The 14,609-nt window shown below is 41.2% G+C and overlaps 2 pseudogenes; both read right to left on the minus strand.

Annotated features, from left to right (window-relative positions):
• Positions 1–271: 271 nt before the first annotated feature.
• On the minus strand, positions 272–1,014 carry LOC101419084 (rRNA-processing protein FCF1 homolog pseudogene; annotated as a pseudogene).
• A 7,611-nt stretch (positions 1,015–8,625) lies between these two features.
• On the minus strand, positions 8,626–9,401 carry LOC101419520 (putative monooxygenase p33MONOX pseudogene; annotated as a pseudogene).
• Between the last annotated feature and the right edge of the window lie 5,208 nt (positions 9,402–14,609).

Genomic DNA, 14,609 nt, shown 5'->3' on the forward strand with positions numbered 1-14,609 from the left:
CCCCATGCGAAAAAAGTGCAGCCTGCCCAGGAGTAGCGCCGTACACATGGAGAGCTGGCGCAACAAGATGACTCAACAAAAAGACAAAAGATTCCAAGTGCCGCTGACAAGAATGCCAGTGGACAAAGAAGAACACACAGAGAATGGACACAGAGAGCAGACAATGGAGGGATGGTGGTGGAAGGGGAGAGAAATTTTAAAAATAAATAAATCTTTACCCAAAAAAGTGAGTGCACTTAATGAAACTCAATCAGCTCATAAGAGAGTATGTTTAATGAACTAGTAACAGAAAGTCAGTAGGAGGAAGATAGAGAAACTTAGTCTTGCAAGGACTAGAACCAAGGGGGGCTCCATAATCATCTGGCATCTGATTAACGTTGTACCTAGGGTTAGAAATGTACATGATAGGAACTCCAGGGATCATTCCTATTCTTCACTTAAGGTCTCGATCAACTGGCCACAGTGTAAGACTTGTGCTGAGTTACTCTGTACGAAGCAGTCATCTGCATGAGTTCCTTGTGTGTGCATGGTAATTGCTCAAATCTTGTATCCTTGGCAATCCTTAGGGCCACTCAATACTTCTGCCCCAATTTTTCAATTTCAGCCATGACACAGTCAATTATACAAAGGATACACTCGGCGTACAAACAGTCCATCATCGACTGCACTAAATCCAGTTTGGCATTAATGGAAACATTGATAAAGTTGGTGTCAACCAGGATGTGGTAAGGTGGGCCCAGCTAGGTTTTATTTTAGAAGAATAAGCAGGAAGGGTGTTGGGGAACTTCTCTTTCCTTGAGTGCACTGGGATCTTTCTTTTCTTTCTTTTTAGATTTTAATCTATCCTTTTCTTTAAGCCTCTGATCTCTGAGACTAAGCATTTGCTTCATGGTTGCAACTTCTTTGTTTTCTTTTGCTTCCTCATGTTCACGCCTCAGTCTCGTACTTCCTCCCAATTATTAGCACTCTATATTAGTATTACATATTTATCAATCAAGAGAAAATGTTCTCGTATTTGTCCTGTTAGCCACAGTCCATCATCCACCCCTGGATTCCCTGTGTTATATACACAGTCCCATGCTTTATACAATCCAAAGTGTACATTCATGGCTCTCGTTTTTTCATCAGAGTTGTGCTGTTATCACCTCATTCAATTTTAGAACACTTTCATTACTCCAAAAGGAAAAATTGCATACCTCCTATACTCTCTATTGTTGTCCCTTAGTATTGAAAAAATATCTTCTTTCCATTGCTGCAAAATATTACAATATTACTGAATCATCCATATGGTACATTAGTTATAATTTTCCCATGTGTCATCACTTAGCACTGTGTAAAAGAAGAGCATTCTTATATTTATACTATTAACCACAATCTTCATCCACCCACCCACAATCTTCATCCACTGTCAGCTCTTGTTTTTGTTGGGAATGCTGTACAAATCCTCTTATGATAGTACCTTCAGGGAAAACTAGGCATATGACAGAAAAAAAGCTTTTTTTCTTTTTTTCTTCTTCAAAGGCTTTGAAATCCAGCACCTAAACCAGAAAGGCTATATGACAAACACACAGCAAACACCCATTGAATGAAAGAACAAACAAGGAAATGCATGACTGACTAAAATGGTAGATGTACATAGTGCTAGTGTCTATAGTGCTATTTTGACCAAAAACTGAAAAGTATTAATGTCTAGTCGGTCTACGTTTAGGGAAACTTGTTGGGATATGCTATGGGTCTAGCTAAAGGAAAAAGGCTCTTCATATACAATAGCACATAAAGTATTAATTAGCCCAACTCTTTTGGACAGCAATACTTACCAAAGCTTCAAATTGCTCACACCACAGTAATTCAATTTGCTCAAGAAATAATTATAAAACCTGAAAAGGCTTGGTGTATAAAGATAGTCATCACAGTGTAATTTTTAACAGCACAAATTACAACGCTTTCATTTGTTATCTAGTTCTCTCAAGAGGAATGGACTGATACGTGTGGTATACCCATTCAATGGAATGCCCTGAAGTCATTAAAAATGAAGTTTACAAGGACTATGTCATAAACTATGGACAGGCCTTTGATAAAAATATATACAAATTTTATACATACCATGATTACAATGTTTTTAAAAATGGGAAAAAATACTAAAAGGAAATATACCAAAATACAGTGACTGTACTGACAAGGAGACCATATTGTCGTTCTTCTACTATTCTTGTATTTTCAAATTATCTTTAATAAAAATATATTCTTTTTATAATAAAACAAGAGCATTTTATTCCTACAGCACTAAAAGTGAGCATGCAAATCATAGCATAACAAGCAGGAAGGCACGGAGTGAGAAAAGAAGCTGACATTTACACATTTCAGTGCATATTATTGTAAAAATATACTGCATTTGATACCCAAGCTCCCCTCCCTTGAGCTTCTCCTGCAAAAGACTGATCCTCGCCCATCTCGTGGGCCTCGCAAGCCCCAGACCCCTTCTGTGATTCGGGACCCTGGGGCTGCTCTGAGTGCACCCACAGCCCACAACACTGCCCGCCCTCCACTTGCCCTCCCTCTCTCGTCTCTCCACCTGCTGACATATTTCTGTTCTCTCTCCCTGGCTGTGGGACTTGGGTGCCTTACCTAATTGTTGTTATCCTAGTTTCCATATTAATGAAATGAGGTTATTAACTTTATAAAGTTATATAATAAAAGGTTTTTAACTTTATTAAAGCCTCACAACGACGTGGACACGTTGGTTGAAGCCAGAGACCTGTCAGCACCCAGCACCCAGGCTGGACGGGCGGCTGGCCTTGCCGTTTGTCGGTCTCCTGCCTGCAAGGCAAATACCCGCGTTTCCTAGGAAATGCCTGGATGGGTGGAGGTGGCTCCAGCGTGGGTGCTTTGGGTTGAGAGGTCGACAGGCATAAATTGGTCCAAATAGCCCTATGGTGCCCTGGCAGAGGTTTCTTTGCTTGTTTTTTTTCCCTAAAATGGTTGTACACTGGACTGTGTCTGAAAACTATCCTTTGCTTTGGGGACGTATGTATGAGTGGTTCCAGGCAGGGAGGGGCAGAGCCAGATGACACCATGACAACAAAGGAGTAAAGAACAGTTTCTCCTCATGCAAGTGCCGGGAAACCCCTGGACTGCTCTGCTGGAGGCCTTTTGTGCCCTTGTCCTCTCAAATAGGGACAGCTTTGGGACATGTGCCTTCAGGCACCGCCTTATGGTGGTCTCATCAGAGCCATGGGACCAGGCTCCTGGACAGGAGTGGAGGGAGGGGGCGTCCTAGGGCGTGCCGCCCAGCAGCCACCCACCCGTCCTCTTCTGGTCATTGTACCCTGGCTTCCCTCAATGGGACACTGCCTCCCACTGCCAGTCATGTTACCACTGAGGGGGCCCCAGACCATCCCGGGATGCTGCACCCAACCAAGGCCTGCGCCAGGTTTCATTCTAAAGGCATTACCTATGTTAACCATATATTAATTCGATTAATCTTCACAACAGCCTTATGGGGCAATACTATCATTATCACCCTGATGGTCAGATGGGGAAACTGAGGCACAGAGCATGAGTCGCATGCCCAAGTCACACACCTATTGAGTGGCAGTACCAGGACTCACACCCAGGTAATCTGATGCCAGAGGGCATCCTCGTCGCACTCTGTCATATGGCCTTGGGGGGCACAGGCAGGGCGCAGGAGCACCAGGACACAGACTTGAAGCCCAAAAGAAGGATGCTCTGGAGCCAATGAAAACAGCTAAGCCAGCAGAGGGCAGAGCTGGAGACGGGATGAAGCAGGTCCTGGGGACGTGGCCGGTCTCAGTCGGCTCAGGAATGCGGCCAGCCAATTCTCAGTCACCACCTCTCCAACACCCATTTGTGTTTTGTTCTTATACCCTTTTTTTGTTTGTTTTTAAAAATCTATTTTTTATTTATTTCTCTCCCTTTCTCCGCCTCCCCCTCCCCCCACTGTCTGCTCTCTGTCCATTTGCTGTGTGTTCTTCTGTGTCTGCTTGTATTCTTGTCAGTGGCACTGGGAATCTGTGTCTCTTTGTTGCGTCATCTTGCTATGTCCGCTCTCCACGTGTGTGGTGCCATTCCTGGGCAGGCTGTGCTTTTTTTGCGCTGGGTGGCTCCTTATAGGGCGTGTACTCCTTGCTCATGGGGCTCCTCTACATGGAAGACATCCCTGCGTGGCACGGCACTCCTTGTGCACATCAGCACTGTGATGGGCCAGCTCATCACATGGGTCAGGAGCCCTGGGTTTGAACCTTGGACCTCCCATGTGGTAGCCGGATGCCCTATCCATTGGGCCAAACCCACTTCCCTTTTACACCGGTTTAAGCTAGTTTTTAAGTTGGTTTTGGTTACTTCCTCCCCACCATGTTTTCTTTTCTCTGTCTAAAAACACTTACCAAATTGGGATGTTGGGGTGCCTCAATACATCCGCTTATCTTTTGTTCTCTGCAGTCATTCATGTATTTATCTTTTTGTTCTATTTTCTGAGAGATTTCCTTGACTTTTTCTTTTAACCCTTTTATTGAAAAACAGGGAGGTGAATCATTTGTTCCCCCTAGATCCTCTTTCTCTAATTGTTCCTTTTTTATGGCATCCTAATTGTGTTTTGTGGAAGCGATCTAGTCTTCTCTCTCTGAATAATGATCGTTTTTGAGGTTGTCTGCTAATCCCTGCATTGTATCATTTTCCTCAGTGTTCCTTTTCTCAGTTGTTTTGATTTCTTTCTCTGTTTTTTCACATTGAAGGTTTTCCTCAAATGCCTGACAATTCCCAGTAATGCATTCATATTTGAGAGTGAAACACTAACAAGCTGCTTGGAAGCCGTACCTGTGTGGAGAGGCTTCATCTGGAGGCTTCTCTGCTGGCGATCAGGCAGGAATTGTCAAATGTCAGTATTTGAAGGTCCTTTCCTGGACAGTTCAATTCTCCAAAGAAGGAACTCTTAACTTCATTCCCGAGGAACATGAGCCTGGTCGCTGGCCTTCTAGAGCCATGTGAGGGCTTCCCAATCACATGCAGAATTTCATTTCAGTTTTTGGTGGGGCCCCTCATCCCTACCCGTTCTTGCTTGTTATTACAAAGCTGAGAGGGTCTCTGGTTCAATTTATTCTGAGTCAATCTCCAGTATTCTGACCAAGTTAGAAGGGGCTATTGTGTGGATGCTGAGTGGGGGTGGGCTTTCAAAGAACCCCTCTGCCTTTGGCTCCCCGCTTCATGTCCACCTTTCCTGGTAGCTGGTTCCTTCAATCTGAGCCTTTCTAAAATTCTGGATGATGAACAAGCTTGCTTCCCCTTGGTGCCACCCTCCTTCACTGTCAACCCACCCACCCCTCTCAACCTGCTTGCCAGCCTCACATCTGGTGATCTGGAGTTAGAGATGGCTCCCAGTTTCACTGACTAATCAAGACTGTGCTCTAGTTCTTGATTTGGGGCGGATTTCTAGAGCCGGGAGTTGCAATGCCTTCTATTGTCATCTTACAATTGTCATTCATTATTTTTTAAATATCTATTTTTTATTAGAGAATTTGCAAACTTAAAGAACCATCAAGCATAATGTGCAGAATACATCACCCCTCCACCAACACCTTGCATTGTTGTGGAAAATTTGTTACAGATTATGAAAAAACATCATCAAAAATTACTACTATCTATGGTCCATAGCTTACATTTGGTATATTTTTTCCACATACCTCCCCATTATTAACACCAGGTATTAGTATTGTACATTTGTTATAGTTCATGAGAGAACACTCTCATATCTGTACTGTTAACCACAGTCCATCATCCACTACATGGTTCACTGTGTAGACATCCAAAATGTAAACTCAGGGGTCTCACTTTCATCAGAGTTGTGCTGTCATCACCTCAGTAAATTTTTTAACATTTTCCTTAGTCCAAAAAAAAAATATCCCATGCCTCCATATTACTGACTCTCAGCACTGATATAGTACCTTCATTGACACTGATGCAAAAGTATTACAATGTTGCTCTTAACAGAACTAAGTTACATTCATTATATTTTTCCCCATGCATCACCAAATCCTTACCAACTTGTAATAGTGACAAACATCTTGTTCTAGTTCCTAGAAGAACATTCTTGTATTTGTACTATTAACCGCATCCTCATCCACTTCTGAGTTCACTATTGTTCAGTCCCTAGATTATTCTCTAGCTTTCTTTCAATTGACATTTACATCTCTAAACTAACCCTATCAGCCACAATCCCATTTATAAACCAGCCATGTTAGTTACACTCACTATAATGTGTTACCATGGACTCTATTTCTATACTTTTGCAGTCAAACTAGTTAAAAATTCTACAGACATTAAGCACCAGTACCCCTTCTCTGCCCTCATCCTAGCTTCTATATTTAGCTTCCTGAGGAAATGCCAAACTGTTTTCCACAGAGGCTACCACTCTACATTCCCACCAGTAGTGAAGGAGTCTTCCTATTTCTCCATATCCTCTCCAGCACTTGTAGTTCCGTTTTGTTTTGCTTTTAAATTAGTATTATTTAATAATGGCCATTCTATGAGGTGTGAGAGGATATATCATTGGATTTTGATTTGCATTGCCCTAACAGCTAGTGATATTGAACATTTTTTCATGTGCTTTTTTTCCCTATTTGTATTTCCTCTTTGAAAAAGTGTCTATTTAGGTCTTTGGCCCATTTTTAAATTGGACTGCTTGCCCTTTTATTGTTGAGTTGTATGATCTCTTCATATAGCATGGACATCAAACCCTTATCAGATATGTGGTTTCCAAATATTTTCTCCCACTAACTAGGTTGCCTTTTCACCTTCTTGACAAAGTCCTATGAAGCATGAAAGCATTTAAATTTGAGGAAGTCCCATTTATCCATTTTTTTCTTTTGTTCTTTGTGCTTTGGGAATAAGGTTTAAGAAACCACTACCTACCATCAGGTCTTGAAGATGTTTCCCTACATTTTCTTCTAGGAGTTTTTGGTTCTAGCTTTTATATTTAGGTTTTTGATCCATTCTGAGTTAATTTTGTATAAGGCATGAGATAAGGGTCCTCTTTCTGTCTTTTAACTATGGATATCCAGTTCTTCTAGTACCATTTGTTGGTCTGTTCTGATCCAGCTGGGTACGTTTGACAGCCTTGTCAAAAATCACTTGACCATAGATATGAGTGTCTGTTTCTGAACAATCAATTCGTTGGTCTATATGTCTATCTTTGTGCCAGTACCATGTGTTTTTATCACTGCATCTAGGTAATATGATTTAAAGTCCAGAAATGAGAGTCCTCCAACTTTTTTCTTTTTTCTTTTTAAGCTGTTTCTGGCTATTCAGGACCCCTTATCCTTCCAAATCCTTTTAAAAAGGCTGTTGGAATTTTTATTGGGATTGCATTGAATCTGAATTGGGTAGAATTGACATCTTAATTCATCCAATCCATGAACAAAAAATCTTTTCATTTTAAGTCTTCTTTGATTTCTTTTTGCAGGGCATTGTAATTTTCTTAATACAGAAATACATTTTAGTTTTATGTGCTTGGTTAAGTTTATTCCTAAATGTTTTATTCTTTTAGGTGCTATTGTAAATGGAATTTTTCCCGAATTCCTTACATAGCTCATTACTAGCATATAGAAACCCTACTGATTTTTGCATATTAATCTTGTATCCTGCCACTCTGCTGAACTTATTCATTAGCTCTAGTAGCTTTGTTGTAGACTTTTCAGGACTTTCTAGGTGTAGAATCATATCATCTGTAAATAGCAAAAGTTTTACTCCTTTTCAAAAAAAAAAAGTTTAACATCCATAGACCTATACCAGACCAGTATACTGAATTGTTTGCTTTAGGAAGATTTCAACCAAATTGGAGTTTATTAAAATTAATCTCAATTTAAAGTGCAAGAAAGGATATGCACAACCTGGTGTTTGCTCTGTGACATCAAAGGGAAACAGCTCTCCAAGAGCACTGACCCAAGAAGTATGCATGAAGTATGGACTGGAGGACACAGTGGTCCCTTAGATCTCCCAAAAGACCAGGAAGTCCAGCTGCAACAAGAGGAAGAAGGGCGCCTGCCAAGAATGGCTTTCAACTGTACCGAGATGTCAAACAGATCTAGGTCCCCCTCACCACAAGGCCAGAGCACAGGAGGAGCAGAGCATCAAGAGGGCCAGGCTGTTTAAACTAGTCAGTGAACATCACCACTCCACGATTTGTCAATGCTCACATTGCTAGTGGTAAAGGAATCAAGAAACCTGAGTTTTGGAACATCACCACATTATTTACCTCATAAGCAATCATTGAAGTTCTTATCTAGCGTAAATGATGAAAAATTAAAAAAAGAAAGGTAATGAGGGCCCCAATACATCACTGGTGAGATCAGTTAGTCTAACATGAAACTAAAGTAGTACAAAATGACTTCTTCCACACAATAAAGACAAGCTTTGCACTAATGTTTCTCAAAAGCCAACTATGTCTCCAACTCTAGCCCCAGTTTAACAGGTTTTTAAAAAATATACCTTTCCTATGTCAGAGCCAAGGTAAATGGGAGTGGGGAGCAAGACATCCTCTATCCAGAGTCCCTGGAAGAGAAAGCCCTCTACCCCACAGGCAGGGGCACACCCAAGTCATGGTGTTTTTTGAGATTATGGGTCTGCACCAATGGTTCTTCCCATCACTGGCATATCCAGCTTGGGTGGCTTGAAGGTTGCGGGGTCCTCAGCCATGCAGGTGGCCTGGACGTGGACAAGTTACACTGGAGAGGACATCTGTGCTCCTCTGTAGGCCTGGGTGGCAAAGCCTCCTCAATAAGATTTCTGGAGGGATCTTAGGCCAAGGAGACTCCATTTTTCTGATGAGTTTCTGTCTTTATCCCCACTTCCGAATCCATGATGCTAAAATTTGGGCCAGGTAAAGCTGTGGAAGAATCAGAAGTGAACCAGCCTCTGGGTTTCTGCTTGGGGAAAAGTAGAGGGTGCTGGTTTGGAGTAGACTAAACTGATTCAGGCAGCTTTTCTTTTAATTCTCTCTCCACTCTGTAGCTTTAGTTTGTGAGAGCTTCTGCCATTCAAAGGTACTTGTGTCCTCAGTGGTAAGGCCCTCGTGGGGTGTGGAGCCAGCATGTCTCAGTACTGCCTGAGGCTCAAAACACTGAATGCTCTCCTCAGGTCTGTTTCGTGATAAGAGAACTCACGATAACATGGGTAGCTTTAGCTTTCACCACTGGAACTTTGTCCACAGCAGGGGAGGATACACTGGCCTCTCCTTTCTCTACCTTGGCAAGGTGCTGATACATGTGCTCTGGAATCACAGGCTTCTGGGGTGCACTGCTCATGTCTGATGGAGGAGTCACGGGTATAAGGCCCTCAAGAGCATTGTCATAGCTGAATGCCCAGTGGTACATCTCGATGGATAGGGACATCTTGCCTAGAGGCCCACTAAGCTCAAGAGCAGGTACTTCTGATTGTCTTGAAGCTATAGACTGGGATCCAAGTGCTTTTTCTAGACAGAATTCCACAGCCGAGTCCCTGCCACCACAGTGAAATGTAGGCAGCTGCTGGAAATTAGCAAAACTTCCCAGGAAATTTCCATCCAGAGATTGTTTCTCCACCACCATGGGGCTGCTTGTGGCCCAAGCTCCAGAACTAAATAGGTTCCAAGGACCTGTATCTCTCTAGATGCTGTGGCAGAGTCCTGACCCAACCATGTTGTGGGCAGTCTTGTGCCAACGGCAACACCCCATAATGTAAGTTTTGATAATGCACGGTGTTGACGGTAGCACAACATTGTGAATGTAATTAACACCACTGAATTGTATACTTAAAGAAATTAAAATGGGAAGTTTTATGTTGTATATGTTACCACAATAAAAATTAAATAAATAAATAAAAAGAGTAGGGTATAGCCAGAGGGAATCATGGGACGTGTAATAATGCAGGCACATGTAAGCATCTGTACTAAACAAACAAACCTACCACGTGGAAGATGAGAAGCAGCAGCCCATGTGGACAAAATCAACTACTCTGCTTTGTTTCATCAGTTTTATTGGTCATGTATCCTGAATTCAGTATACAAATCCTTCAAAATAACTAAATATTACAAGAATAGTTTACAATTCAGCTCTGATTGCACAAATACTTGACACAGGAAACCATTTTTACAAATACATAGGTTTTCTTATAAGAATACTTTAATAAAGAAAATAAGTCTCTATATATCTTACAGCAAATTTTATACACTTTCTTTATCTCAACCATTATCACATTTTCTATTACAGTGTGTCCATTACAGCCAATATAAACCAAATTACAATCTGCTGTTTCTAATTTTCAACTACTGAGATTTACATTGACAAGAGTTTTTAAGCTTCCTTTTTTAATTTTACTGGTCTGGAAGAATTCACGTATCAGGCTAGGAAAGATCACTTCAACAACATTCCTTCTGAAATGTAACTTGGATTAATCCTTATGTTTGGTGAATGATTTTTTTTTTTTTAACTTCTCACCTGAGCTAGACCAGCTGGTAGTTTTACCCCTACTGTATCAAGCAAAAAGAGTAAAGTCTTTACATTCTTAATATCTAAACTGCAAAACTGAAATGCTAGAAATAAGAGGTAAATAGGGATATTAAGAAAACTAGAACATTTCTATTGATTAGAGAACACTTTTATTCCAAGTCTCTCCCAGGCTGAAGAGACATAAAAGAAACAAAGTATAAGGATGTGGCAGTAGTTTTATAAAATGCTGAAAAACTGAAAAAGGTTAATCACTTAGGTCAATGGTGCATCAAATTTTCAAAATGCCACAGGATCCAGAATCTTGGGCCTCTGTGGGCAACTACACTCAACATTTGACATTCTTATGCTGTGGCTTTGAAACAGCCTTATAAATATCTCCTTACCCATAGCAAATAATCCTTTAGGCCAGGGACCTTAGAGAATACTGACAACATCTACCAAAGAGAGGAAACAATGGGAGATTTGGCTTCATTACATTCCTTCTCTGTTAGTGAAAAGTGGGTCCACTTAGCAAAGCTTGTTGTCTTACTTTTCAGGTAGCATGAATTAAAAACAAGAGATTATCAGTATTCTGCAGTCAAATTCAAATTCCTGAGTACTCAGCTCCAATTTTCCAATATTCTTAAAAAGTTTCTTTAATCAGACTCTTGTCCAATAAGAGGTTTAACAGTACTTAGGGATTATAATGTGTCCTGTTCCTCTTCTCTTTTATTTCTCATTTTCTGTTTCTCACCCCAGTGTAACAAGTTGCTACAGGTTTTTACCAAAATATTGCAGCAATAGTTGGAAATAAATTATTTTGTATTTCCAAAGGTGTTCACATTATAATGTATCACATTTGCATATAACTACAAAAAAGCCAAATAAACTCTACTGCAGTGATTTTGCAAATTCAGCATAGTCAATATATCCATCATTGTTCTTGTCATCATCTCTCAAAACACCATCTATTAAGTTAATCAGTTCATCTTCATTCATTGGTGCTGCCTGTTCACTCCCTTCCTATAAAATATAAAATATAAATAATGATGAGTTGCACACTTTACTAGAAGAAGTGCTTAGCTAACACCCAAAATGTCTTGCTCATACATGTCCAGAAACCCCTTAAATACAGTCCATGGCTATGCCTAGGAATCCACAAACTCATATATCAGATAAAGTCAACTCATAATAATTTAATTAGGAAATTTCTTTTGATTAAAAGAATCAAAGTAGGCCCTTGTTTATTTATCTTTTCCCCATTTTAACCATTTTCATCAATACAATTTGGTGACATTAATTATATTCACATTATGCTACCATCACCATCATCCATTAACAAAACTTTTTTTATCACCTCAAACAGAAATTCTGTACCCAATAAGTAATAGCTCCCCATTTCCATTCCTCTGATCCCTGGAAACTTATAATCTACTTTCAATCTTTATGAATTTTCTTATTCTAATTATTTCATATAAATCAGATTATACAACATTTGGGGTTTTCTGTAACTGGCTTATTTCACTCAACATGATGTCTTCAAAGTTCATCCATGTTGCAGTATGTATCAGAACTTCATTCCTTTTTATGGTTGAGTAATATTCCATTGAATGTATTTATCCATTCATCCTGTTGCTAGACAGTTGGGTTGCTTATTTTTAAAATAACTTCATTGTTTTCTAACTACAAATGTAACACATGTTCATTGTAGAACTCTAGGTCCAGCTTACATTGAATTCAGAGTTTCATAAATTCCATGACCCATAAACCCATCCTAAAGAAACACTCACAGCCTAAGCCTTCCCAAGAGTAACTCTGCATACAATTTGTCCTGATAAAGAGGAAACAGTGGGACCCTGGACAACATGTTGGTATCAGAACAAGAGGAAGCAGGCACTACTGACTGGCAAAACCTGTTGTGATCTTTGAGGCTCAGGAAGAGCAGGTATAGCAGGGCTCACTATGCTGAGTTCAAAGCTAATTCCATTCACATCCTTGGCTTATTCTTCTTTGCCATATCTCCCACATCCACCCTTTCCTCTCCTGCTGCCACTACCACCCTGACCTGCCAGGACTACCGAATCCTAATTCTTCTCCCTGGCACCAATCTCTTATTCCTTTCATCAGTCTGCCTCCGACAACAAAGGATCTTCTTGAAACATTCCTCTAGTCATGTCATTCTTCTGCTCAAAATCTTTAGCAGCTCCCTACTACCCTCAAAACAAACCCCAACTTGCAGTCCTGGCAACCAACCTGATCACACCCATCTCACCACCTGCCTCTCCTCCTTCCTAACAGTGGCAGAGTGGGCGTTTCCTTACCCAGAAAATGGGAGTAATAACACATGACCCTGCCTACTTTACAGGGCTGTTGCAAAAATCAAGCAAGATACTCTATTTAAAAGGGCTTTATAAACTACACAGCACTGTACAAATATCACACAAACCCTCAACTACTGCGTACTCTCTCTATCCCGTGGTTCCCTGATATGCCATTCTTCTCAAATGAAATAACTTCTCCCCCGCTCTACGTTCTGGATGCGGCCTGCATTGTAGTACTGGTTTTCAAACTATGAAAGGTCTGTAGCATTTCTTAAAGGTACAAATGCCCAGCCCTGGGGCTTCTGCCTCAGCAGGGCACCCTTTGCAGAAATAACCGTGGAATAAGAAAAGAGGCAAAATTGAGCAGTGAGCAGAGAATGGAGAAGTAGCAACACTATGGTACAGGAAGCACAGATCATAAGGACTGAGAGCAGAGAGAGCAGAGAAGGGAGGCCTTTCCAAGACCCTCCCCACCAGCTGCTGCCTGACCTACCTCCTTATGAACGTGAGTGATGGCTGTGGAGAGTTCTAAGCCGTCAAGCAAATTATTGCCATCATAATCGTGCATTTTGAAATAATGCAGCTGCAGTTCTTGTGGGGACATCTCCGCCTCTGGTTTGTTGATGACACCTTCTAGATGCTCCATGATATGCCTAAAAACCAACAGTCAGACTCAGACCACTGAAAAGACTTGGGCAGACACCTTAGGGACTCAGAACAGAACAGTTCAAGATCTTAAAGTCTATCCATCTCAGAACACCAACCAAGAGTGGCAGCCCACACTCAAGGATGACAAATATAAAGGCTCCCTGAAAAGAGCAAGGGAAAAGTCAGTTCATTTATTTTGCTGACAAGATTATGGGTGACTTTTTTCTCTTTATTATTTGAAAGATGTTATGACATTTTAGGGCTATCAATTAAAAAGAGCTTTTTTTTTTAGGAGGTACTAGGGAATGAAGTCAGGACCTTGTATATGCGAAGCAGGCACTCAACTATTGAGCTACATCCGCTCCCCAATGAGAGTTGTTTTTTTGTTTGTTTGTCTTGTTTTTAGGCAGTACCAGTATCGGACCCAGGACCTCATAAATGGGGAGCAGGCGCTCAACCACTTGAGCTACATCAGCTTCCCTTAAAAAGAACTTTTAAAAATAAATAATTCTAGGATAAAAAAATTTATCATGTGTGTGGCTACCTGGCCCAGAACAAAAGCTCCAACAAATGATTCAATGTTTGAATGTGCAGTTAAAAGAAAAAGTCTCGTCAGAGTCAAGAAACCTTAGCTCTCTTCTGGATTCTCTCATTATTACTGAGTGTGTGTGTGTGTGCATGTTTGTGTGGTGAAAGAGAGACTAATTCCATTAATCTCATTTGGGCCTCAAGATCCACCATCTATGATATGGATAGTTGACTTACAGGGGACAATAAGGAGTAAATACCATCCTTGAAAAATGTCAAGGAGCCTTATAAATGGAACAAAGAAAAGAGGAAAGGGTGTGCCATGGTAGCTGGCCTCAGCTGAAGATGCCAGGGAGGCCCCTGGCCACATTCCCATGCTGATACGTACTCTTGGTCGTGAACAGTGTTCTTATCCAGGCCCGCACTGCCAGGATGTGAGAAGCTGGCCCTGGGCTCCTCAGCCCTGGCACGTGGGGCACAAAAAGCCCAGAGCAGGCCCCACAGGAAAGGGGTTCTCAACAATCGCAGGGATCTCATGGCTATCAGCACCTACTGGGGGGGGGGCACAGAAAATAAAGGCGTGAACAGCAGAACCAAGGTTTCTATCAACACTTGACACAGAGCAGCAAGGTAGTAG

The sequence above is a fragment of the Dasypus novemcinctus genome, chromosome 17 (assembly GCF_030445035.2).
Source record: "Dasypus novemcinctus isolate mDasNov1 chromosome 17, mDasNov1.1.hap2, whole genome shotgun sequence".
Classification (NCBI taxonomy): Eukaryota; Metazoa; Chordata; class Mammalia; order Cingulata; family Dasypodidae; genus Dasypus; species Dasypus novemcinctus.